This window comes from Petaurus breviceps, unplaced genomic scaffold (assembly GCF_028583685.1).
Source record: "Petaurus breviceps papuanus isolate PSGF00001 unplaced genomic scaffold, PetGlider_PUasm1.0 110, whole genome shotgun sequence".
In the NCBI taxonomy this organism is placed as follows: Eukaryota; Metazoa; Chordata; class Mammalia; order Diprotodontia; family Petauridae; genus Petaurus; species Petaurus breviceps.
Window position 1 is genome coordinate 809,124 of NW_027185597.1, and position 27,661 is coordinate 836,784.

At 37.9% G+C, this 27,661-nt stretch overlaps 1 protein-coding gene and 1 pseudogene across 4 annotated transcripts in view; one reads left to right on the forward strand and one right to left on the reverse strand.

Annotated features, from left to right (window-relative positions):
• The window catches only part of LOC138156628 (succinate dehydrogenase [ubiquinone] cytochrome b small subunit, mitochondrial pseudogene), a 17,506-nt pseudogene extending 8,699 nt beyond the window's left edge, over window positions 1-8,807 (forward strand).
• The window catches only part of LOC138155734 (thiamine pyrophosphokinase 1-like), a 479,265-nt gene that overhangs the window by 425,096 nt on the left and 26,508 nt on the right, over window positions 1-27,661 (reverse strand). The gene's annotated exons all lie outside the window — the stretch shown is intronic.

Consider the following 27,661-nt stretch of genomic DNA (forward strand, 5'->3'; position numbering starts at 1 on the left):
ACTGAAAGTTTGTTCTCTGTTGCATTCACAAAGACAATATGAATTTTGGCCTGTTGAAATCTTTCATTTTTATCATACCCAGACTCAGCTGTCCCTCACCCCCTCTAGGAATCCTTCTCTGGTCTCCCTTTTTGACCTAAATATAAACGCTCTCTCTGTAATGAGTCATTTTTATAGCACTTTGTACTAACCCTTCTCTTTGCCCTTTCTGTAAAACTATCTGCAGGTACACCTCTGTAGGTATGTTAGGTTCACCTATTTATTTCCATGTTGTCACACTGTTAGTATATAAATTCCTTAGGGACAGGGACTATTTTTGTTTATTTTTTCTTTTTATTTGCAGTATTTAGGTCCTGTGACAAACACAGAATAAGCACTTTTAAAGTACTAATTGAATTCATTACTTTGTTTTCCTCATCTCCCCATGAGACATTTAACTCTTGAGGATATAAAACTTGACACTTTTTTTCATCTTTTATAGGGCTTTGCATACAGTAGGCCCATAAGAAATATTAAATTGAATTTCTTTCTCCCTAGTATACTACCTCTCCCTTAACATCTCACAAAATGATCTTACAATGTTACACATACTGATAATTTTATGCTCCTACTCTTAATTAGAAGAGATAATTTTTTTTCATCTTTCTACCCAAAATACAAAATTAAATTAGGTTTTACTTTTGTGCCTAGCCCTCAACTTATTTTTCCTTGTATGAGTCAGTAGTTATCAACAGAAACTCTTGCCAATAACTAATCCCACAACAGCAGCCTACCTTCAGGACAGGACCAAAAAACAAGGCATTTTTTGAGCTAACCTAGACAAGGTCAAATAATTCCACAATTAAGAAACTGTTCTAAAGGATGCTTTAAGAGTAGGGAGAAAAACTCAGCAATGTGCATAGTGAAATGAGCACAGCACCTATGTTCACCTTTCAGTTCTGCTAGTTGCTACTTTGCGGGCATTGGACTACTCAAGTTCTCCAGAATGAAAATAAACTGAAGTTTCCAGGCCTGTAAAAGAAGTCTTGTACTACATATGACCCCTATAGGTTCTTTCTGACTCTTAAATCTATATTTTAAAATTGAAGGCAGAAAAAAATATACTATATGAAAAAGATTACAAAAATGAGAAGTTTCTAATCTTTTGGAAAAAAGGAAAGGCTTTTGGTACCACTACAATATTCTAGATTAACATTTCGAATAGGAAATTAAGTTTCTTTAAGACAAAAAAAAAAGGGGGGAGAAAGGGGAACATTTGCAGGCATGAAGACCTTAAGTAGAGATGGAAAGATGGAAATGATAGATTTTTCATTTACTTTTCACTAGAGAACTGAGACAGATGATGCTGATTTCAGTATCCCCAGGGGCTAAGCAAGATTTCTGTGTATTTTCTGATTCTCCTATTATTCCACTATACCAATGTACTTTTTTTTAAAGAAAGGGCAACAGGTATGAATAGATAGATAAACCTGAGCACAACCTGCCACCATGAGATCTGTTTTTCTCCAGTTTTGATGATCAAAGTCTAAACACCCCGCCCCCACTCCCATTCAGGGATCCCTGAAGTAGTCAAGGTGCCTTACTCACCCCCACCCTAGGATTATAAGGGTAATACTAAAGACTTGGGGTTTTCTGGTACTATTGCTCAAAAACTCCCACTGTGGTACAATGCCCTTTGATCATCAATTAGAGTTAACTAGCTTTTAGTTAGATGCATTTACTAAACAGGTAAAATAAAAACAGTTCTCACAAAATGGATTCCTCCCTCAAACAAAACAAACATGACAGGGACATACTCTTCCACAAGTTACTTACAGAGTCCAGGGGGTTGTAGGCTCAGGTTTAGGGATTACATGCAAAGAGGTAACTCACAACTCCTGATTATTCGAAATGTTTTTCTCCCTTCATAGTCATCATAGAGCTCTACATAGGCAAACTTAGCAATATGCTTCCTCTGGGACGGTTAGTTCCGTTTCAGAGCCCCAATAGTCTTTCCTAGGCATGTCTGGTTTGTCCTCCATAAACTGTTGCTTCTGGGATACTGTTGCCAGCTCCAAAGAAGTTCAAATATTCTGATCTTTTAAAATTCATAAGATTTTCCTCTGAGGAGGTAAATCTGGGGAAAGAGGTCTCTTCCTTACTGCCAAGCAAAGGTTTGACAACAGCTACCCTCTATCTTAACCTTCCCCCTCACCCCCAGGTGGGACTAGTATTAGAATTCAAGAATCAAAACAGGCTTTACTCTTACACGGGACATGACTGATTCTCTTTAACAACCACAAGATATTTCCTATATGGTTTCTTCTACTTTCATTTCATTTCTACTTAGTTTATACCTTTGATTGACTGGTTGAATTCAACAGAGGTATCTACAGCTTGTTCACATTTGGTTTATGCCTTACAGTGACTGACTGATAAATCTCAGAAATGTAGTGGGTTTAGGGCCTGGTGTTGGTTAGACTAATTGGCATTGAGGAGTGTGGGATACTTCACTTACATGGGCATTCAATTTACATTAACAACTTCAGCTTTTCCAAATGATTCATCCAAACAACATAACAGCTTTGCAACCTTTCAGATTTAAGAAAAGAAAAAACCTGCCAAAGAATTCTATATCCCTACAGAACCCTTCCAGGACACATTCAATATGATGTCCTCGATTATGAAGAGCAGAAAAGGCGCCCATCTAAGAGCTAAAAATGGAGCCCAATATAAAAAGTCATCAAGTCCAACCTATATTTGAACTGCAGTCCCATCTCTGGCATTTGCTAGTTGCTCTAGGAGGGGCAATCTGTACAGCAGGAATGTGTTCTATTATTACGAAGTTCAAATCAGACAACATGTGAAAGGCATATTGCAAATTTCAAAACATACAAATGTCATACAAAAACATACAATGTTATTGTTATTCTGAACACACTTATAAGTGATAACTAACTTTTGTTAGAAGACTTCCAATATGGGACATCTTCTCACTATTCATTTCCTGAGGCTGCCAATTCTTCTTTGGCACCTAGCAGACACTTAACAAAACTTGTGACTGGCTAAATCTACACTTGCTTCTTTGTAACTTCTCCCCATTATTCCTAGGTATGTCCTCTGGGATGAAGCAGAATGAGCCCCTCAGATACTTGAAAACAACTCTCTTGGCTCCTTCCCCCTTCACAAGCCTTCTCTACTTTAAGCTAAGCACACCCCCATTTCTTGGAACTGAGCTTCCTTCATATGGCATAAGTTGAAGACCCTTCATCATCCTGATGCCTCCTAAGGGCACTTCTCCAGTGTATTATCACCTTCTTTAAATGTTTCGGCCCCCCTCCCCTTCCCCACTTGAATAAGCTATTTGCCCAGACCACAATACCCGGATGTGGTATGACTATGGTAGATTAGAACAGGGCTATCAAGTCCACAGTGGTAGATGCTTTGCCCCTCGATGCAGCCTAAGTTTACAATTAGGATATTTGGTTTTCATGTCATACCACTGAATCCAATTAAACATGGTCCACAAAAATATTATGACTTTTTCAAAAGAACTAATGACATATCTACCCCACCTTATATTTGTGAAGCTGGTTTTCTTAACCCAAATTTAAGACATTTATCCATGATACAGTTCATCTTATTAGAGCTCTCTTCTAACTCTCTGACAATAAAAAATGTGTGGCTTAGACTTGGAATCAGATTGAAAGGGATGGGTGCTATCTCTGTAAGTCCTTTACTAGAACTAAGTTATCTGAATATTAAGGCAGCCAAAAATTACATCCATAACAATAAGAGTTATTGAGCCTTTAACTGTCAGAGATGGATCAGTGTTTCGGTCTTAGCTATAAAGGGTGGCCTTGTGGTTTGGAGGGTATATAAAAGTGTGAGAAAAAAACAGAAGAGTTTGGGAAAGGTGAGAAAAAATTCATTTCCTTGGTATAACTCAAGTTGTTTAAACAACAGAAGAGGAGATCACTTGGTCAGGCTCTTGATTTATAGGCAGTTTGCTTCCTAGCTGTTTAATGACTCTGTAGACCAAACAATGTTGTCAAACAAAGGGAAAACCTAACTTTAGGAGTCTCTCCCCTATCAGTCCCTGACTACAATAACATGTCTCCAGGGTACAAAAGAGTTTTGTAGTCAAGAAGTGTTCCACATCTTCTTAAAACTGATTAGTTATTCATTAATGTTAATGTCCCCAGAAATGTGAGGACCTGAACCCATTAAACAAACCATGAAACTATGACTATGTGGAGAGAATGCTACAAGCTTTAGAAATGGTAAAGACAGAACTGTGAAAATCAGGTGGGATAACAGTTTGAAAGATGAAAGACAGAAACATAGTTGATTTTCAAGGTCATCTAGTCTAACTACCTCATTTTACAGATGAGAAAACTAAAACCCAGAAAAGTGAAATGACTTACTCTGGATTCCAAGACTAGTTAAGTGTCTGAGGTGAAATTTGAACCCAGAATGTTGGACTTGGAATCAAGGGAAGACCTGAATTTGAATTCCTCCTTTGACACTAGCTATTTGACCACATGCAGGCTACCTCACTTCTCTAAACCTCAATTACCTTATCTGTGTAGTGAGACACAAATGGAACAATTTGCATAAAATATTTTGAAAATCTTGAAGTTCCAAGTAAATGACAACATTATTGCTATTACCTAACAGAATTTTCTCTTCTTTTCTCCCAAAGACCTACTATTATCAATCAGTAAGGTGGGGGAGGGGAGCCCCATGGGTATGGGTATGCCCGTGTGTGACTATGAGTAACCCTTTGTGTAGAGACTAATGTTCGTTGTTTCAGGAACATAATTTAGTCAAGTTAACAAGAATTTATTAAGTGCAGGGGTGGCTAATTGGTGCAGTGAGTAAAGCACTGGCCCTAGAGTCAGGAGCACCTGAGTTCAGTTCCGGCCTCAGACACTTAACACACACACACACACACACACACACACACACACACACACACACCCCCGCCCCCAGTCGTGTAACCTTGGGCAAGTTACTTAACCCCAACTGCCCTCCAAAAGGCAAAAAATAATAATAAAAAAAGAATTATTAAGTGCTTACTAAGTGCCAGGCTAAAAATACAAACAAAAGTAAAAAAAAAAAGAGAGAGAGCCTCTAGCCTCAAAAGTTTACATTCTAATGGGGACAGGACAACATCAAAAAGAAGCTAAAAAGCAGGGGCAGCCAGGTGGCTCAGTGAGTAAGAGCACTGGCCCCAGTGTGGGGATGACCTGGGGATCGAATCTGGGCTCAGACACTTAGCACCACACCCAGAAATAACTGGCCATGTAACCTTGAACAAGTTACTTAACCCCAATTGCTTTAAAAAAAAAAAAAATAAAGCTAAAAAGCAGGAAGAGTTGGAGGGGGGAGGAGGAGAAGAAGCACAGTAGAGGGAACCATCGCAGCATGGTAGTGAAAGACTCTGGGAGTTAAGAATTTGGGAGGAATGAGAGTCAGCTCTAACCACAGATGATAAAGGTTTTAAAAATCCCAATTTACTTGGCCTCCAACCTCACTGACTCACTCAAACCAAGAAGCCTAAGCCTTGACATCAGATAACTATCTTCTATAGGGAGATGATGACAAGTCATTAGCAATCTATAGCAGTGAGTGTGTCACTCAGAATCGAAAAGGGGACCACTAAAGCATACAAAAGATGCCTGCAAATGCTCATTGATTTAGAAAACCATGTATTAACATTATCCATGCCCCAGTGTATTTTTATCTAGTTTGTTAAATATTTCCCAATTACCTTTTAATCTGGGGAGTGCACCATGGACACCAGGTGAGGAAATTCTGCTCTACACTGCGTCATCAGCTTCCATAGGTTTAATTATCACCTCGACTCAAATGATTCTCAAATCCAGCCTTAACCTCTCTCCTAACCTCCCATCTTACATCACCAAGTACCTACTGAACACCCCAACCTAAATGAGGGCACCTAGTCATCAAGGCTTGCAACTTCAAGGTCAAACAACAGTACTACATGAATTGGTTACATGAGTGTGCTCTGCTAAACCTTCTCAGTGTCAAAAGGTACAATAATGAGTTTTTGTTTTTTTAAAGACACCAAGAAAATCCGAAAAATAAATAAATAAAATGCCATGACCTAGAAACCAGAAGACCTCTTTTAGTTCTGCTGCTAATTTTGTTAACAATTAACAATTTTGCTTCTTGTTGTTGACAAGTTTGAGCGTCTCACTTCCCTCATCTGTAAAATAAAGGTGTCAGAAGACATGATATTTAAGGGTCCAAGCCCTGATATTCTGTGACTCCATGATTCATTTGGCTTATTTGAAAGGGGTGACAAACTTCCTTTGGTTTCCAGTTTTAAGCAAACATTAGCAGGCTGAACAGGTCAAAAAAGGGTGGCTCTAGTAATTGAGTGCACTTTAAAAACATGAGCAGTTTGTTCTTGCTGATAAATTAGACAGCTGCTCTGAATTACATTTCATGCTGTTTTCACAAACAGCTAATTTCCTGCTGCTGGTACTAAAGCTACTTGGTACTATACATAATTAACTCCATCACCTTTTCTTTATCCTTCAAGAAAGACAGCAAATTATTTGTTTATATTTCCAATGGTAAAATCTTAAAAAAAAATTTCTCTCCCAAAATACTATGGCAAATATATATATATGTTCAAAGTACAGGATATTTCATTAATTCTGTAATGCTTACTGTAAAATAAATGCATGAATTTTTTAAGTCTTCCTGTATTATGCTAGCCCTCCCTTTACTGCAAGCTTTATTAAATTAATGTATTTTTCACTTCCCACATATTTTACAGTTCATAAAATTTTTTTTCTAAATTCAAAAAAAAATCAACTCATGTCAGCCTTTTTGATTGCTAAAACCAATTTACATTTTTACATCCAACCACTTCCAATCAACATTATGCAAATTATAGCATAACTGAATGCAGCATAAAACTGCAATGCTTTCTAATGGAGATTTAGAGGGGGAAAACCTTAGTTACAAAGAGCATTTATCAAGAATGAGATTATTCTATTATAATTTAATATAGAGAAAAAATACAGGAGACCTCTTGAAAGCTATTCTTTCTTGAGTATTCTAGCTGCAAAGTATATATCCAACATCACTATGAGGATGCTTGAAATAGTAAACAAAAGACAAACTTCCTTTTACCCAAATAACCATGGGAATTTCACTCCTCAAAGGGTAGAACTAAGGTTCATAGCTGTACATTTGTTATCTTATACTCATCAATTTATAAAAGGCTTTTTTTTATAAGTGCCATTTTATTAATAACAAAATTCTGACTGCAGAGAAAAACAGTATGCTGGTATTTACACTTGTGGTTATGACATACTATTAAAATAATTTATTTTCTCCCAATTTATATTTCATTTTCATGCTCCTTAGTTAAGTGTGTAACTAAATTTAAAATGGATTCCCCACAAATATATATGCAGAAGTACTCACTGGAGGTTCCAAATAAAAATATTTTCATTGCAATTGTAAATTATACTCATTCCTCTATGTACACAGTATCATTAAAAAATAGGTTCTTTTTCTTCTTATAATGATAAATTGTTCCACGTCATAGGAAAAAAATAAAATAAGCTCTTTCAGTTTCTGAATATCATTGAAAAAAAAAATCACAGTACTGTATACAACTCCTTAAAATTCTTCCCTTGAATACCACATCTGCACAAATTTTTCCAAGGGATTTTGCAAGCATTTTCTGGAATTATAATGTAAAAATACACTCTCAGTTTTCATATCTTCCTCACTGTTCTTTGTAAACACTTGTTTAAAATGTTCAAAGATGAATACTTAAATTCATATTATTTCATCCATGACCATAATTACATTAGTATTATACTATACACATTTTTCTGTAACAAAGTCCTTTTTATATGTTTTTTTCTGCAAATGATCAAATGCAGGGAAATAAATGTCACTTTACCCCACCCCCATTAGTGTCCTTTATTATCTTCACCAGTTATGTCATTTTCCAGTCACATTCAACTCTTTGTAATTCTATTTAGGGTTTTCTTGGCAGATACTGGAGTGGTTTGCCATTTCATTCTCCAGTCCATTTTAACACTGAGGAAACTGAGGAAAACAAGGTTAAATGACTTACCCAGGGTCACCCAGCTAGTAAGTGTCTGAGGTCAGATTTGAACTCATGAAGAGTAGTGGTGCCAAATACAATGAGAAACTAAACCTTACCTGAGGATCCCAACAAGCTGAATACTGACTTAGAAAATCATGTATGGGTGCTTCAGGCAGACGTGGGATTGGCAGTGGCTGTGGCGCTAGGGCACCTGAACCTTCTTAGCTGAGCCCAGGGGGACCAAGCTGTGCTCTTGGGTGCCCATGTGGTCAGGCTGCCTGTGTCTCAGCATCTCTGCTAGACAGGCCTGTCCTGGGGGGAGAGCACATAACACTTGTCTGCCAGTCACATCTCTAAGTCCAAGGCTGCATATCTGCACTGGAGTAGTGAAAGAGCTGTCAGTATCTGGCTGCTGGGCCTGCTCTCAGCTGCCTCCCTGTACCTGAGCTCTGTGGTGAGCTCACTGGCTCCAGTCCTCACCATCCATAGTAGTCTTGGGGGTCTTGGACAGGTTATTACTGACTATGTTTATGAAGACAAGTAAATCAAAGGAGCCAATGCAGGTCTGTTGATGCTCTCGGCCATGACCTTTGCAGGACTCTGCTATTTCAGCTACCATGACATGGGCATATGCAAATGCCATGCTGTGGAACCTCTGACCTCCCTGGGAAGAGAAATGATTATAAATCCATTGCCTCTGCTCTGTCACATTAACCAATGAAAATGAGAGGAAAGTAGCAATGAACTCCACTGGTGAGACCTCCCCTGTTCTCCAGTCAGGCAAAGTTATTTCAACAATTGGTTTTTATGAAGAATATAATCCAAGAAAGATTAGATTAGGGAAATTGTGAGGTTAGTTTGTGTTCCAAGTTCTGAGAGCCACGAACGTGGCTCAGGGTCTCACTAGGATCATATCTTGCTTAACCTTTGTAAACTGCCACATTTCCATTTACTGATCTCTTAAGAATTCAGTTATTCATCATCCTGTTGTGACTGGATTTATCCAGCAGCCCTTTCCCTCTTATAATGCTTCTTATTCTTGGGAATACTGGGCAAAAGAAACATTTTGTTTTAACACATTTTGTTAATTCATATAATAAAAAATTTGCAAGAAAGGAAAAAAAAACCACATACATATTTGTATATTTATTTTCTTATTAATACATTAACACATTAGAATCAGATAGAAACTACATTCAACTATATTCAAAAGCTGCATTCAGAAGTGTTTGGGGCCCATGTTTGATACAAATTCTTACTTCAAAAGAGCAGCTATCTCTGATTCCTTAGATGATAATTTCTAACCTAACCAGTTCACAGTTCTTGCATATAAATGCATGAAAACAAAATGGCCTCTACTCTCATGAATTGTACATTCTAATAGAAGATAACAAAATATAAAGAGGATCTAGAACGGGAAGAGAGCATCTTCACATGAGTAAGGCAGCTGCTAGGAAGGTAAACAGTCCAAAGAATGAAGCGAGCTGAGGGTGAAGCAAACATCATGGCTTGGGCTTCTCAAAAAAAAAGGGGGCAATTTTGGGTAGGGATTCACAATCAGTGAGCAGGCCTAGGGAGTTATTCCACATTCTGGAGAATGAGTGGAGTTAGTGTCTTTTTTCACTAATCTTCTGACTTGTGGAGCTGAGACCCACGCTTTCATTCTTTCTGGAACACAACTTCTTGTTTACTAGAGCTGGTAGAGTACCTACCAGGTAAAACTAGTCTCTTCTTAACTAGTCTCTTCTTATCAGAGAGGCCCTTTGCCATCAACACCTTTAAGTGGCTTACATATTCCAGGTCAAAAGCTCACTTTATAGTTTCACCTGCACTATTTTTTTTCCCCAAATGGCAAATACACAACCTGATGCCAGGTATCCACATCCCCATTTTTGTCTCTCTTCCCATGAAGAAAGATTCTAAGGAGTAAGAACACTATTACACTTGGATTCTGACAACTCAAATTTTAACAAAGAAAGAAGAAAACTGCATATTTGACTTAGCATAATCAATAAGAAGGAAGTTAACTAGAACAGAAAATTTGTAACATATTTCTCTAATTAAGATACCAGTTTAACACTATTGAGTCAAATAGTTCTATAAAAGATGCAGAATTACTTCCTCAGAAGTAACTTCATAGTGTTGACTAGATCACAATCAGTCTCTAATCTGTAGGAGTCCAGAGCCAAACAGAGTAGGCTAGAGATGGGAGAGTCAGGACACAAACAGAAGTTTAATTTCAGTGAAGAAAATGATGCATGCATATGGAAGCTCCCGTTCCCCCCCATACCCACACACACACATACTTTCTAAGAAGGAAGGCTTAAGGTTGCTAAATCTGGGACCACTTATATACATGAAAGGGGTTGACCCACAACACAATCAATCTTAGGTGTTGAGATAGTTGCCACGATTGCATTTCTTGGGACAATACAAGCATTCTTGGGTCCGGCTGGAACAGTTACTGTCTTGGGGGTCATGGCCACCCTGCCAGATACAGAATCAGAACTCTGTGACAGCAACAGGAGTATAGTACCTGTCAGTGACTGTGAACATGGGAAATAGGGGGAACCATATCCCTCAGTGAACACCTGGTGCTGGTCTAATCAATACAATTTGCTCATCCTGAGTACAAAGGATTACTGTTATGCCAAGCTCAGAGCACAGCCTGCTTGTTAGGCCTGGATCTGGAAAACAGGGTTATCTCCAAAATTCTTTGACAACAGTCTCAGTTTCCTTATCTATATAGCAAGGAAATTTTCTGAAAATTCCAAGTTCTTTGTAAGTTCTGTTCTAAGCATTTCAAGTTAGAAATATTTCAGGACAATTTGTATCATCTAAGTAATGCCTAATCGGTTTATCCAGTTATTAGGATCACAGAGCATGCTGACATCTCATAAAACAGGAAAAAATATTATGGCTCCCAATCAATGGCTTATTCTAAAACATGGTAAGCAAAACTGCTTCCAAGGGTCTTTCCTTTATTTTACATTTTCAGACAGCCTTCTTAGATTCAATCAACAGCTTTAAAAAAAAATGTTTTTTTAATCCACAGAATTTGCAACCAACAGAAATTTGTGTAGTTTTTTCAGAATATAATTATCAGTGAAATTCACTCAATCGAAAGAGAGTTCCAAAGACAGGGAGCATGTTTTTTACTTTCTTTGTATCCCTCGTGGTTAGCCCAGTGCTTAGCACACAGTAAACCCTTAATGTTTGTTAACTGAATGACTGATGGCAGAGAAGGCTGGCCTCTAGGTCAGGACCCTCTTCTAAGGTATGTTTGTGAGACCTTGGATAAATCACTTAACCTCTCATTGTCCCCTGGCAACTAAGAGTATAAACTGCAGAAAAGTTGCCCTATTTTGGTAGAGAAGCTTCCTCAAAGAGACCACCTTCTATCAAAGAGGTCAAGTGTGTATACACACACACACACACACACACACACACACACGCACACATGATTATGGCAGTGGATCAAAAACAGGCTCTGGACCCAGGTTAAGACCTGGATTCAAGTCCCATCTCTAATAGATACTGGATGAGTGATCCTAGTCAAGTCCCCTAACCTCTTAGAGCTCTAGCAAACTCTCATAATACAAGTTCTAGAGAAGTCCCTCACCAGGAGCTTACTTATTTGTTCTAACCTGTTGACTTACTTCTTTATTTATTTGTTCAATCATATTCAACTTTTCATGACCCCACAGACCATACTACCCATGGAGTCTTCTTGGCAGATATTGAACCATCCTGTAGCAAAATGGCTGTGTGTACAGTATTTTCATATGATTAGGGCTAGGGCTTGGACCTGGCATTTTATTTGTGTAGGAAATTCTTTACTAGGCAGGGAGATGGCTCAGTGGATAGAGCACTGGGCCTGGAATCAGGAAGATCTGAGTTCAAATTAGGCCTCAAATACTTACTAGCTGTGTGACCCTGGGCAAGTCACTTAACCTCTGTTAACCTTAATCCATTAGAAGAGGAAATGACAAACCACTCCAGTATCTTTGACAAGAAGACTCCATGGGCAGTATGGTCCGTGGGATCACAAAGAGTTGAATATGATTGAACAAATAAGTAAAGAACCTGTAAATGTCTAGAAGCTAAATATAAAACAAAGAATACAATCTGTAATTGGGCAGTAAAATAAAAAGATACTACCTTTTTGGCATAAAATACTGAAATACTTTATTCGTGGTTTCATCATTTTCCAAGTGTTGCAAGCCTTTGCAGATTCTTATCCCTGTTGTCTAAAATATTCTCCATTGAGATTTTACCTAACACACTGGAGGCTTTGCTATTGTTTTATTGTCCTGATAGACATTCATGAACGTCTCACTCCCTACCTGACCAGCCTTCCTCCTTTTCCAACAGTACCTGGGCATCAGAGTGGGAAGGGAGTAGGAAGGGGCCTAAGACCCCACCTCTTCATACCTATTCCACCTTACAGGTGAGGACACTAAGATCAAGAGATCAATGATTTGCCCAAGATTACATGGGCAGTAACAAAGAGGAGGACCAGGATTTGGGTCCAGGGCAGATCTAGCACTCCTTCTACTACCTCCCTATGATCATCCTCCTTTCCCCCGGACATTCCCTTATATCACTTTCTGCACAGAAATCATTACTAGTAATTACAACAGCCTACTTATGACCACCCTGCATCTTTCTATTTACCCATTAGGTCATCATTTAAAATTTCCTGAAATCATGATGCTCCATGTAATGTAACATCATCAGGAAAACACTGATGTTCCAGAAATAAGGCTTTTATAGATGTGGGCAGCTTGGGATGATAGAAAGCACAACACCATTTTCAAAATCAAGCCCAGTGTTCTCACTCTCCTCAATTTGGGCCCAAATCATTATCCATCTGTAATGTTTACTGGGTGTGCACACAAGGTTCTACGGATGTGACTGGCTACCAAACACACTTCATGTCATAATCCATGCAATGTTTATGTGTGTGTGTGTTAGTAATATCAATGGTTAAAATAATCTCTTTCATGTTACTATAGTTCCAAAGAGACTTTGCAGGCTTGACATGATTATGATTATAAAAATATTTACATATAGTTTATTATGTCAGGTACTATGCTAAGCACTTTACATATATGAGATCTCATTTGACCTTCACAACAACCTTTCGAGGTAGGTGTTAATAAAACTATTATCCCAACTTTACCAGTGAAGAAATGGAGGTAAACAGTGGTCAAGTGACTTGTATAGGATGTCACAGCTGGTCAGTGTCTGAGGCCAATTTGAACTCAAGTCTTCCTGGATCTATCCACTGCACTACCTAGCTGCCCTCTAAAATATATTTTTTTGCCCTGCAAAGCATAAAAAACATATACAAGTTAACCCTGAAGGAGAAGGCAGTAGTGAATGAGGGGAGAAAAGTTGGGGATCAGAAAGGATGAACCAGGAAAGGCCACAAGCAGAAGGTGGCATTTAAAGGAAATCAGGAATTACAAGAGGCAGCACTAACAAGGGAATTCATTCAAGGCACGTAGAAAAGGCCAGACCCAGAGAAAAGAGACAGAATGTCATGTTTGAGGAACAGTAAGAAGGTCTGTTATACTGGACCATAAACTGTGAGAAGGGGAAAATTTTGTAATAAGGTGAGAAAGGTAGGGTAAGGGCCAGGCTGTGAAGAATTTTCAAAGAGTCTATTTGGTCCTAGAGGTAGTAAGTTCACCTTATAAACCTTAAGCCACTGGAGTTTATAGAATAAGGAAGGAAGAAGCAGACAGAGCAATAAGCCGGCCTCCTAATAAGTGCCTACTATGCATCCGGCTGCTCTCAAGGAGTTCACTCTCTAATGGGGGAGATAACATGCAAACAGTTATGCATAAACAATAGGTATAGGAGAGAAAATGGAAATTGAGTAAAGAGCTGGTATTGTTTGATTTCTGCTTTAGGAAAGTCACTTTTGAAGCTGCACAGAGGATGGACTGGAGGGAGAAGAGATTTTAAGTTGGGAAATCTATTAGAAAACTATTGCAAACGTTCAAGTTTCTGAATGATGATGACAGCCTTAACTAGGTTTGGCTGTAAGTGGAAAGAAGGGGACAAAGGTTAAGGGATGTTGTGGAAGGAGAAATGCTAAGACGTGTCAACTGACTGGATATGTGGGGTAAGAATGGGGAGTGACTTACAGGATAATAGTACCCTCAACAAAAGTAAGCAAGTTTGGAAAAAAGGGAGGAAAAAGTAAGTTTTACTGGAGGTTTGTTTTGGAAATGATGAGTTTTATAATCCTGTGGGACATCCATTTGGGAACTCATAGGTTCCTATGGGATCCATCCATACTTTGAAGGGGGAACCTGTGGCTTCAAGGCAATGGGTGGCCTTCTAGGTCCTTGGGTGTGGCCTCTTGACTGAGTCCAAGTCTTACAGAACAAATCTTTTTATTAAGGGGATTTGTTCTGTGTGAAGTTTGCTTTCAGTCAGAGGGCTGCACATATGGCCTGGAGTCCACAGGTTCCCCACCTCTGTAACTCTGGGAACAGAAAATATAGCTCTTGTTGAACATAATGCTCTTACTTGTAGGAAGAAATAATTCCTTCCACAATTAACTGTAGATCTCAGGGTAAAGTGTACTGGACTTGGGGTCAAAGGAGACAGCTTCTGACACTGGTTGTACGAGAACTATCAAGTCACAAATTCTCTATCAGTTTACTAATCTGTGAAGTGGGCATGATCAGATCTGCAGTAATTACTTTCCAGGTGTTGTAAGGATCATAAGGTTTCAGATATAAAGATAGAAGAGACCTTAGAGGATATCTAATCCAACCTCCACATTTTATAGATAAGGATCTGGGCCTGAGGGAAAGTTTTGGAGGGACCTGAGCCTAATTTTTCCTGATACCAAGTCCAGCACCCCATCCGCTCTTCCACGAAGAGCAGATCATGTCTTTATTTTAAGGGCTGTGAAAACCCTGAAGATCTATGTGTACCAATTAAAATAATGATGATAAGGATGTGCAAAATTGTTGAGAGAGGCAATATTGGAAAGGCATGGGACCCCTGACATCCAGGGGAAGCTGGGGACAGGGTTTAGGGCAGGGAACAAAAGTTATTTGAGGAACAGGGAATCCAATTTCGTGGTTCATTGCTGAGGAGATACAATCATTTTCTTAGCTTTCCCAGGATCACACATTGTGTTCTACATTTTAAGGGAACTCTTGATTAGGCAGAATATCAGTAAACTTGAACCAGTAATTAAGTCAGAAAGACTCACTGAACTGTGAACCTGACAGATCCCCCTGAGATACACATTAAAAACCAAACTTTTTTGGTCGTCATACTGCTGACTCATTGTAATGAATATATTTACATTTTCATTTCAATGTGATGGCATTTAGGAAACAAATTTCATCTATTGGCTATGGTAGGAAATTTTATACATTATAAATTGTAATATGCCTTGCATTTTTCAAATAAGGTGGTTATTTATATAACATTTACCTAGAATCGGCCTAATTTGAAGGGTGTTTTTAATATAAAAACTGAATAGAATACTACACTGAATACAGATACTGTTATCAGGTTTTACCTGTTCACTTTGAATTTAAGAATTTAAAGCAATATTGGGTAGTTTAAGAAAAAAGTAGTTTACGTGCATTATGCTCCATCATTCTATTATTTTTTAAACTTGTTACAATATGTAATCTCTCTCTCTTCCCCACTCTGGAGACCTGAGACAGACATCAACTTAAAAAAGCCAAGGTTTCCCACTGCATCTCATGACTGGCCATCTTCAGTCATATATCTACATCTTGTCACTAGACCCAAATGGTTCTAGAGGAGAAAGAGAGGCTAGTGACTTTGCACAGTCCTCTCTCACTTAAATCCCATTCACTTGCAAGTCATGACATCACCTTCCAGATGTCAATGGTCCTCTTCAAGAATGAAGGACGAATAACAACTCCCTATCTGGTTTTCTATCCATCGTAGTTTGTTTTATCATTATTTTTTTTAATTTCTACTTATTCAAATCTCTTCTTCAGTTGTAAGTCTTCTGTGAAGTCTATCAGTATAAGGCCTCTGAAGACCAACTCTACAGTCTAGTCACGTTGGCCTGCTAGCTATTCCTTGGAAGGCATTCTATCCCCCACCTCTTTGCCTTGGCACACTCTGGGCCCTATGCCTAAAATATATTCATCACTAACTTCTTAGCTTCCTTCAAAGCCTCTGTGTAGTTACCACCTCATAAACAAAGCCGGTGCAAAATTCATTGGAAGGCAATGTGAAGTATCTCATGGGAAGAACCACTGACCTGGAAAATAGATCCAGAAGAGATAATTTAAAAATTATTGGACTACCTGAAAGCCACGATCAAAGTAAGAACCTAGAAATCATCCTCCAGGAAGTTCTCAAAGAAAACTGCCCTGATGTTTTAGAACCAGAGGGCAAAATAGAGGTTGAAAAAGATCCCCAAAGAAAACCCTTGGAATATTATAGTGAGGTTCTGGAATTCCCAGATTAAGGAGAGAATATTACAAGCAGCCAGGAAGAAACAATTTGAATACTGTGGAAATACAATCAGGATAACCCAGGATCTGGCAGCTTCTACACTGAGGGACCGAAGTGCTTGGAATATGATATTCTGGAGGGCAAAGGAGCTGGGATTAAAACCAAGAGTCACCTACCCAGCAAAACTGAGTATCATGTTTCAGGGAAAAATATGGTCATTCAGTGGAATAGAGGACTTTCAAGCATTCTTGCTGAAAAAACCAGAGGTGAATAGAAAATTTGACATTCAGATACAAGAAGCAAGAGAAGCATGAGAAGGTAAACAGGGAAAAGAAATCATAAGGAACTTATCAAATTTGAACTATTAACATTCCTACATGGAAATACAATAATTATAACTTCTGAAACTTTTCTCAGTAGTTGAAGGGAATAGAAATATATATATATATATATGTGGATGAGGGTATATGGGCATGTGAATACATATGTGAATGTGTGTATATATGTTTACAGGCATACATAGATAGAGGGCGCAGGACCAATTTAACAGGAAGGGATGATACTTAAAAGGTGAAATTAAGAGGTGAGAGAGGAATATAATGAGAGGAGATGGGGAGAGAGAGAATGGGGTAAACTATCTCATATAGAAAAGGCAAGGGAAAATGGTTACAATGGAGGAGAAGAATAGGAAGGCAAAAGGGAATGGGTCAACCTTATTCCCATTGAATTTGGTTTGAAGAGGGAATAAAATACACACTAAATAGGGTATCTCACCCTCCAGGAGAGTAGAGGGGAAAGGGAATGAGAGGGGAGATGATGGAAGGGAGGGAAAGCTGGGGGGGAGGGAAGTTGGGAGCACCCACTTTTGAAAAGGGACGGGATCAAAGTAAAGAATAGAACAAGTGGGAGGTGGGATAGGAGGGAAGGAAATATAGTCAGTCTTTTACAATATATCTACTATGTTACTGTTTTGCATTAGCCACACATGTACAACTTATACTGAACTGCTTATCTTCCCAGTAAGGGTGGGAGACAAGGAAGGAAGGGAATGAATCTGGAATTCAAAGTTTTAAAATCAAATACTCAAATATATATTTATACACACACACACATATATATATACTATTATTAATACTATTTTACATGTAATTGGGAAATAAGACATACAGGCACTGGGGCATTGGGATCACTGGAAAAGTCGAAAGGGGTATGGGAAAAAATATGGGAGAGAGCAGATTGGAGGAGGGGATATCCTGTGGGACTGCTATTTTGAGGCAGTGGGTAAGGGAATAACTGGGAGAAAATTTGTAACTCAAAATCTGGCAGAAATGAATGATGTAAATCAGAACTTAATAAAGCATTTGAAAAAAAAAGTCTATGTACTTTTATTTCAAGTATTTTCCAGCTAACAGCAAACTAGAAGACACCTATTAGAAAATGCAGGAAGGCCTTCCTAGAAATAGGTAGATTCATAACAGCAAGAAGTGACACCTAACAGTTTGGGAATAAACCAAAAAATTATTAGAGAAAGAAAAAGACAAAAGAATTTCAAAAGCACAGCCATCCAGGGTCAGTAAATATAGAAACAAATATCCCTACAAATCTTCAGTATGCTAATTTCATATGCAATAGCACAATGCATTCATGTTTTCAATAATGCTAACTTCATCAATGAGGTTGAATTATGTCTGGTATAGGTAATTAGGAGAGCAGAAATATATTACCCATTTCTCAATTTTTTTTCTTAAAAATGATTATAATTTTTAAAAGCAAAGTTTCAGTCTTTAAAAGCATAAACTTTGGGGCAGCTAGGTGGCACAGTGAATAGAGCACTGGCCCTGGAGTCAGGAGGACCTGAGTTCAAATCTGACCTCAGACACAACACAAAAACTAACCATGTGACCTTGGGCAAGTCAGTTACCCCAATTGCCCTCCAAAAAGCAAATAAATAAAAGCATAAACTCCTCAAATTTCAAAACTAGTGATTTTCTTTTTACTTCATTTCTGAAGAATATCAGGCAACTCAGATGACCCTGTATTCAGAAACCACTGTCTTCTACTGACTATACTAGCCTGTGTTCCTTTGACAGATGGGTTAATGATAGCTAAAAAAATGAAAAAAAAAAAGTTTTTGAGTAAAATAGATTAAATTAAATGTCTACCTGAAATATTTAGCAAGAGACCCTTCTCTAAGCTGTCTAGGGAAAGAAAACAACTTATTAAACGAGAATCTTCTGCACAATTGTTCATGCAGTTAGGATGGTCCTAGTAAAATGAAATCTCTATTTTCAATCACACATCTTTCCTGAGCTCCAGTTCCCCAACCACCTAACTGAGATTTCAATCCATAGGTCTTGATAGTGCCTCAAACCCCTAGTTTATAACTAAAATCATTCCCTGTCCCATTCTGACCCTGGCCAAACCAGGTTCTCCTCCCAGGTTTTCCATTTTGGTCAATACCACCACTTTTCTTCTCACTTCAATTTATCTTCAGTCCCTCCCTTTCTAACTCTATCACAATCATTCACTGAGTCTTGTCAACTTTTCCTTGGAAAAGTTTCAAATGTACCCTTTCCTTTCGATCTCTACTGAAATCATAATGCTATATTGCCTGTCTTTAGAAAATAGGGTCAAGTATAAAAAAAAAACAACACCCTCCCTGGTTTGTTTCCTTGTCTCCAGTCTCTCCCCTTCTCTTCTACCCAGCATACAACTGACAAATTCATCTTCTTGAAATACTGATCTGCTCATGTCATTCTCCAACTTTAAATCCTTCCATAGATATTATTTTCCTATGGAACAGAGTCAAAACTTCTTAGGCTGGTGTTTAGGGCCCTCCACATATGGTCCCATCTAACCTTGCCAATGGAGTCTATGATGTTCTCATATGCTATGTACACTCAGTCCAAAATGAATTGCTCACCAATTCCATCTGAAGACCAACTCCATGTTCCAGCCACACTGGCTTGATGGTTGTTCCTGAAAGGCATTGTATCTCCCCTCTATCCCTTTGTATGCTCTGTGACTTCTGCCTAAAATGGATTCATCTCCAAATCCTTAGCTGTCTTCAAGCTCCAGTTTAGTAACACCTCATGCACACAGCTATTACTGATACCCAGGAAGGGGGTGCTCTTCCCTTCCTCAAAGTACCTTGTGCACGTTTAACTCATTAAGACATTGTACTTCCCCACATCCACGCCTTTTTTTTATATCATTTCCCCCCTACTAGAATGGCCTTATTCATTATTTCTATCCATCAAAATCCTACCCAACCATGGGGCGGCTTGGTGGCACAGTTAATAGAGAACCAGCCCTGGAGTCAGGAGGACCTGAGTTCAAATCCGGCCTCAGACACCTAACACAAAAACTAGCCGTGAGACCTTGGGCAAGTCACTTAACCCCAAATGCCCTCCAAAAAAGCAAAAAACAAAACAAAAACAAAATCCTACCCAACCTAAGATGGGTCAACCTCAAATGCTACCTTCTTCATGAATCAACACTGATGACAGTGATTTTTCTTTTCCCTACACATATTTGCCACCCCTCATGGTATCTGAGAGACACCTACTGAACCTGGACAGTTTTTATCCCACCCATAGAGTGTAAGCTCCTTTGAGATAAATAAATAAATATTTGCCTACTAAGTGCCAAGCATTGAGCTAAGTGTTGGGGATAAAAAAGAAGCAAAAAAAAACAGTCCTTGACCTCATGCAAATAAATATATACACTGTAAAATCACCATTTATCTAGTGTTTATTGTGCTAAGCACTATGGACACAAAAATATTCAAATGACAGTCTCAAGAAGCTTACAATCAAATGAGGGAGACAAATAACCTATATACAGGATAAATTTGAAATAATTAATAGAAGGAAGTCACTAGAATTAAGAGGGCCTAGGAAAGGCCTTCTGTAAAGGGTAAAATTTTAGATGAGACTTACAAGAAAGTCAGGTAAGTCAACAGGCAGAGTTGAGAAGAGAGAGCATTCCAGGCATGGGCAACAGCCAGAAAAAATGTCCAGAGCCAAGACAGCTGGGATAAAAGATAACACTTATAAAAACAAAGCTTAAAATGCTATATAAATGCTAGCTATTATTATTATTTATTATTATTTTGGTGGATCGATCTGTAATCTTATCGATATAGTCACCCTCTTACAAAACACTTTGGGGAAAAATGCTACCCAATGCATGCCTTATCATTCTATGAGATTCTCATTCATATTCCACAGTTGATCCACAGAGGGTCTAACCAAAATGCCAGACATCTCCTTCAGGGGTTCATAAACATTTTTGCATGTCATAGACCCTACTGATCATTTATTGAAGCCTATGAAATGAAGCTTCACCGTCTCATAAGAAAGTTTCTTCTGGAAGTCTATAGAGCATGGAAGGTATATTCCCTACTCCTGAGCCAGAGATCACAAGCCATTAAGTCAGTGACATAATAAGCACAAAATAAGAATCATCAAAAAGACAGCCTGGGTTCAAGTGCCATATATCACAGAAGTTAACATAAGCAAAGCGCATTGCAAATCTTACAACATACATGCTAATTGTTGTTGTTATTATTACTATTATCTCTTACTATTATGCCTCTTTCATTTACTGTCCATGTAACCTTAGGCAAAGCACTTAGTATCCTCTTTGGGGCTCAGTTCTCTCATCTATAAAATGAGGGGACTAGACTAAAGAGTCTCCTAGGGCCCTCCCAATTCTAAACCCATAGCCCTATGATATTATGACCTGCTTTCCCTAAGACCTCCCCAAACGAATCTATAGCTGGTTCTATCTCTTATGCAGTGACTTGTTATGTAAATGTGAGCAGTCAGTTGCAGATGCAGCTAGCTAAGTGGTATACTGAATCTGGAGTCAAGGGCACCATTTCAAATAGCCTCAGACACTTAACAGATATGTGACACTTAGCAAGTTTTAATTGCTGTCTGACTCAGTATCCCTATCTGTTTAATAAGGGTAGTGATAGAATCTATCTCCCGTCGCTGTTGTTAAGTGCTTTGCAAATTTTTAAATGTTTTTATTAATTACTATTTATTAATCATGAGCCCACCCAAAAAATAAACAACCCAGGGTCTAGGCACACACAGGTCACATGTGGTTTAATGTAGCACAAGTGAACAGAAACGCTTCTATTACACACAGAGCACCCCCATCTTCAAGCATCCTCTCCCTCAAAGGAGTATTTCTTTTTTGGTATCTGCTAATAGCTACATCAGCAGCTCTAACTCTACATGCCATAAAAATGATTCAATTTCACAACAAGTATATTGCCTAAACATAAGCCATTTACACTTCAAAAAGTAAGTGAAGTAAGTGAAGGGCAAAAGTGTTATGTCAGATTTTATCTCACAAATATTATTCTTACTAACCAAGCAGAAATGATAGCTTGTCTCTTCCCAATAGGAGAGGCTAGTTTATGGGAAGTCCTTATATTTCCACAACTCTGTAGACAATTTCCTCATATCATCCACATCAAACTTCATATCTCTGCTATGTTACTAGTCTCAATGAACTATCACCAATATAGGAGACAGTAAAAGAAAAATATCAGTTTCTTTTTTCACATATGGATTTTAAAACAAAAAAGATTTACTGTGAAGGACCAAAATAGACCCCACAAAATAGGTGACAGGAATGAATGGGTACCGGATGGTGTTGTAGATAAGCGGCCGTCTTTGGAGTCAGGGAAGTCCTGCCTGGGTTCAAGGCCTATACCTGACATATATTGGCTGTATGGTAAATGGCAAGGCATTCCAACTCTGAATGCCCCTGACAACCTTCTAATAGATTACCGACAAGTTGTCATTCTGAATTTATGGATGGCATTTCCACATGGGAGATTTCTTCCACACTTATGAAAACACAGGTCCGAGCCAAAATAATGATAATACTATAAGTAATAAAGTAAATATACAGACTAGAATAGAATTTTAAAAAACACCTTTTCTCAGTCTTTTTTTCTCCCTGGTCTGTTTCACTCTCTCCTCCTGCTTGTTTCTGTCCTACTGGTTTCCAGGACACTATTCTCTCCTGCTTCTTCTCCTATCTGACCATTCCTATTCAATTTTCTTTCCTGTCCCCCAATCACAGATTCCTCTGAAGGCTTGGTCCTTTTTATTTCTCTCTCTTTCTACATCTTCTCCTTTAGGGACCTCATCAGATCCCATGAGGTTCAAATTGTCATCTCTAGATAGATGACTTCCCAAATCATATATCCAACTCTATTCTCTCTCTTAATTCCAACACTAAACTCTTTTAAGAGGTCCTATCAAACAACTCCAACTCAACACATCCAAGAGGAAAATCATCTTCCTCCCTAAAAGCAATATACTACTTCCCCATTTCTCCTGATGTCACCATCATCTTTCTCAGCCATCCTTGACTCTTCCCCCCTCCCTTAAATTAGCCCAAGCAGTTGCTAAATATTGTCAAATTTTCTCTACAACACTTCTTATAATCATTCTTTCCTCCATTCACACAGTTGAGAAGCATTTATTAAGCACTGTGTGGAAGATCTGGGGAAACAAAGGCAAAAAGAGTCCCTCCCTGTCTTCAAGTAGTTGAAGGAATGCCACATGGCTAAGAGATCTAATTTGCTCTGTTTGGTCCCCTTCGTCAAAAGGAGTAGTAATAAATGGAAGTTGAAAACAAAAAAAAATTACAAAATTTAGGTGAATTAAGGAAAATCTTAACAATTAGAACTATCCAAATGTGGGAGGATGGAATTCCTTGGAAGGAAGAAAGTTCCCACTCACTAGAGATCTTCGAACAAAGGCTGGATGAGCATTTCTTAGGAATGTTAATTAGAAGATTCACAACTCTGAGATTCTGTGAAATGTAATTAGAGTAGAACCTTTCCTTGAAAGGGTACTCATCATAAAACAAGAGATACCTGATTTTAGCCTGAGTGAATCTTGGAAGTCAACCGGGAACAATCAGGCATGCTAACAACCATCAAAAGTCATAACTTATTACCAGCTGTAGCATAAATGCCATCCCTGGCAGCTTGGAGAATGAAATCAACCCCTTCCTTACCTTTCACTACTGTATTACACTGTAAACCATACCTTCTGACATAATGTCATCCATAGTCTTCTAGTTTGCAAGGTAAACTCAAGGTCATCATAAGTAGCGCTCTCACTGCTTTTATAACACATTAAAATGCCAACTTTTACAAGAATATAGATTCTAAAATCGTGTAATTTAGCAGGTATTTTAATATTACTTATTTACCCATTCAGAAGGAAATTTCTAATTTGAATCATCGTAATATGGTGATGATTTGTTGTTGTTCAGTCATTTCAGTCCAAAACTCTGTGACCCTATTTGGAATTTTCTTGGTAAAAACAGTAGTTTGCCATTTCCTTCTCCAGATCATTTTACAGATGATGAAACTGAAGCTAATAGAGTTAAGTGACTTGCCCAAGGCCAGAGCTAGTTAGTAAGGTAGTAAGTGTTTGAGGCCAAATCTGAACTTGGGTTTCCTGATTCCAGGAGGCCTAGTACTCTATCCATTGTGCCACCTAGCTGCCCATGGTGATGGTTAGGTATTTGTTTTTTAAATATTAAAATTCAAAATGTTAAATATCAACCAAGCTCAACCACCTAGATTCCAGAAGAAACAGCTACTTTGACCTAGTTCTTCACATGAAAAGTCTTGACACTTAAAGTTTAAAGCTACAAACTTTCTTGACCAAAAAAATTTATTCTCTCTCCCTTCTTGGGTTTACTACAGAATGTTAGTAGGGGCATACCAGCTGCCAAAGACTAACCTACTGAACTTACTCAAATATACTATTTGCTCTCAAATAAAGGATAGGTTTTCTCTGATACATATAAACAGCTGGCCCCAAGCTACCAGAACAGTATTAAGGATAAAATGCACACATTATTGCTACTCATACCCTTACATTAGCAAGTAAAGTGTGTCAATGCCTCTCATTACCATTTTGCTGAAAGGAGAGAGAAATGTGCCTAATAATGGTAATAATGATGATGACAATAATAATAGATTTAAGGTTTATAAAGCACTCTACAAATAATATCTCCTTTGATCATCACAATGATCCCAGAAGGTGCTATTATAATGGTGATTTTACATATGAAGAAACTGAGGCTGATGGTGGTTCAGAGACTTGTACTGTTAAGTGTCCAACATTTGGTTTAATCTGCAGTTTTCTTGAATCTGAGTTCACAGTTCAATCCTCTGTGTCACCCAACTGCCTCAATTAGTACAGTTTAACAAGTACACCCAAAAACGCACGTTTCTGATGAGATGCCCGTAGCCTGCCACAGGTCCTCTTCTATTCAAATCATTGATAAAAATGCTGAATGAAAACATGGACGATATGCTGATCAAATCTGTACAATACAGAATACTGGGATGGAGATATGACATATCACAATAAAAAGTCAAAGTGATCTCAGAACAAGATAGAAACTAGGATGAATCAACATGAAATTTAGCATAGAAAATATAATGTCCTACATTTTGTTTAAAAAAAAACAACACATCAACTGTACACATACATAGATAGACAAGACCTAACTTGTCTCTAAAGCACCATAGGATTTAGAAACACAGAAGACCCAAGAGATAAGAAAAGTAAAACCCAGAAAAGATGGAAAGATTTACTCAAGGACAGAAAGTCAAGATTCAGAATTCAAATTCACTACATCTTTCACTATGCCACAGTTCATATGTGAACTATAACCAAAGGTCTTCATTGGGCATAAGAGTCATGTGATCCAAGTGTCATATGGTTGCCATCAAAGATAATCCTAGGCAACCTTTATAGAACAAAGCACTCTGAAACCAATCACAGAGGAAATAGTTTCATTCTACTCTTCATCAGTCAGAGGTCTGGGGCATTGATTTGAACTTTGAATACCACATTTAAAGGAAGCTGACAAACTAGAATGACTCCTTTTATTCTCTGGTGCATATTAAGTTTTTATTAAATACTTGCTGATTTGACTGAATCTAGAGGCTGATGATTAAGGTCTGGAAACTAAATCAGAAAAAATAAAAACAAAAGAAGTCACATTTTTAAGTCTGAAAAACATGCTAAAAGGAGACATGACAACTATTTATACCTATCTAAAGAGGTATCATATGGGGAAAAAAAATTTTTGTTTTGTATTTCTCCAAAGCTAAGAAGTTAAAAGGAAAGAGGTCTCACCTCAATCTAAGAAAGTACTTTCTAAAGGTGAGAGCTATCAATCAGTCCATCAACAGTCATTTTTTACACACCTACTAATTATGTATCAGGCACTATTCTAAGTTCTAGTGATATCCCTTCACTTAAAGAGCTTATTAGATGCTATCAAAGACCACATGTACATATATAACCATGAACAAAATAAGTAAATAAACAAATGAAAGGTATATGGGGGGGGGGGGAAACTTGAGGAGGAATACTCAAAGACTTCACTTAGCAATGGTCTTGTCAAATATTACAGAAAGAATTCTTGCAGTAGGTAGGAGAAAGTCCACTACAGAGCCTCTAATGTACCTTCTAAATCCAAAAGTTAATGATTCTTACATAAGGAAGAAAAGAAGAGAAATAGAGTTGACTTACAAGAATGAACATCACATATGCCCTAAATAACTGCAATTTGGAGGGGGTGGAAGGCAAGACAATGGGGGTTAAGTGACTTGCCCAAGGTCACAAACCTAGTTAAGTGTCAAGTGTCTGGGGCTGGATTTGAACTCAGGTCCTTCTGACTCCAGGTCCGGCGGCCCCAAGAACAGCAATTTGAACTTGACCTGGGAGATAGTCAAAAGCTATTCACTGGAAATCAGACATATAAAAAAAGGGTGAAAAACGAACATTCCAACACAATGGGAGAATCTATTATGCCATAGAAGAAAAGGGTGTATGAGGAAGACATAGGATACACGCAAAATAAAATCCATTTGTTTGAGCATCTGTTTACTGACTATCAAGAATAACTCTTTCTGATGGATTTTACTAACAAAAAAGGTAATAAAATTCATTCAATGGGAAGTTAATGCACAAATACACCTCGTTTTCCTGGAAAACCACTGAAAACAGCTGGTGCTAATGCATCAAAAACCACAAAAGACTGATTTTGTATATCAAGTCATATAATTTTACCACTGGAAATATTAAAATTTCTGTGTGATTCCAATCAATTATCAATTTGTTTCACAAATAAGAATCTCCATATTTCTGGTGTTATGGAACATACATTTACATTACTTTTTAAAATGCTTTAGAATCTAAAACCTTTTAAAAATCATTTAACCATAAAAATGCTAATATAGAAAGTTTTGGGGGAAGTGCTACAGACTGAATACCATTACAAACACAGGAAATTGATTCTCTAGATTGCTTATAAAGTTAATGAGATATTACTTAAGGCAAGAGAAACAATTAGACTATTAACAGTCATGACAAACCAAACATTGTCATTCAATATAATGAAACTCACTTAGAAAGAGGTAAAAATTAAGAAATGAATATGAAAATAAAAACCATATAAGACCTAAGTAAAGCTATGACATCCAAAGTGAAGCATAACTACATTACAGCTGGAATGGTTTATCCCCCTTTTAACGTCAGAACAAATTTGTAACCAGTCAATGAAAGTAACACTAGAAGACAAAATCTGACCAACTGGAAAACCAAAAGTGGTCCTGGAAGACAGATAATGAAACACTTCCCTCCCAACAGCAGAATGACTACATTATCAGAATCAGATGCTAGCAAAATCATCATCATTGAATCAGAGTGCTTTTGATAAACTTTCCTAGCTAAAAAGAAGAGTAGTTTGGAAGAGTCTAGGGAACAAGTAATATTTTCAGAAATAACTGATACAAAATTAAAAAACAAAAAACACAGGCACATAATATCACAATGTAAGTATACTAGACTAGGAGTCAGAGAATTGGGGCTCAAAGTCCTAGCTGTGTGACACTGGGCAAATCACTTAATCTCTCTGGGTCTTCAGTTCTCAAATCTTTAAATGAGAAAGTTGAATTAGATGACCTTTGATGGTAACTTCTAATTATAAATCTTCTTATAAACTTGTTTGGAAAAAAAAAAACTCCTA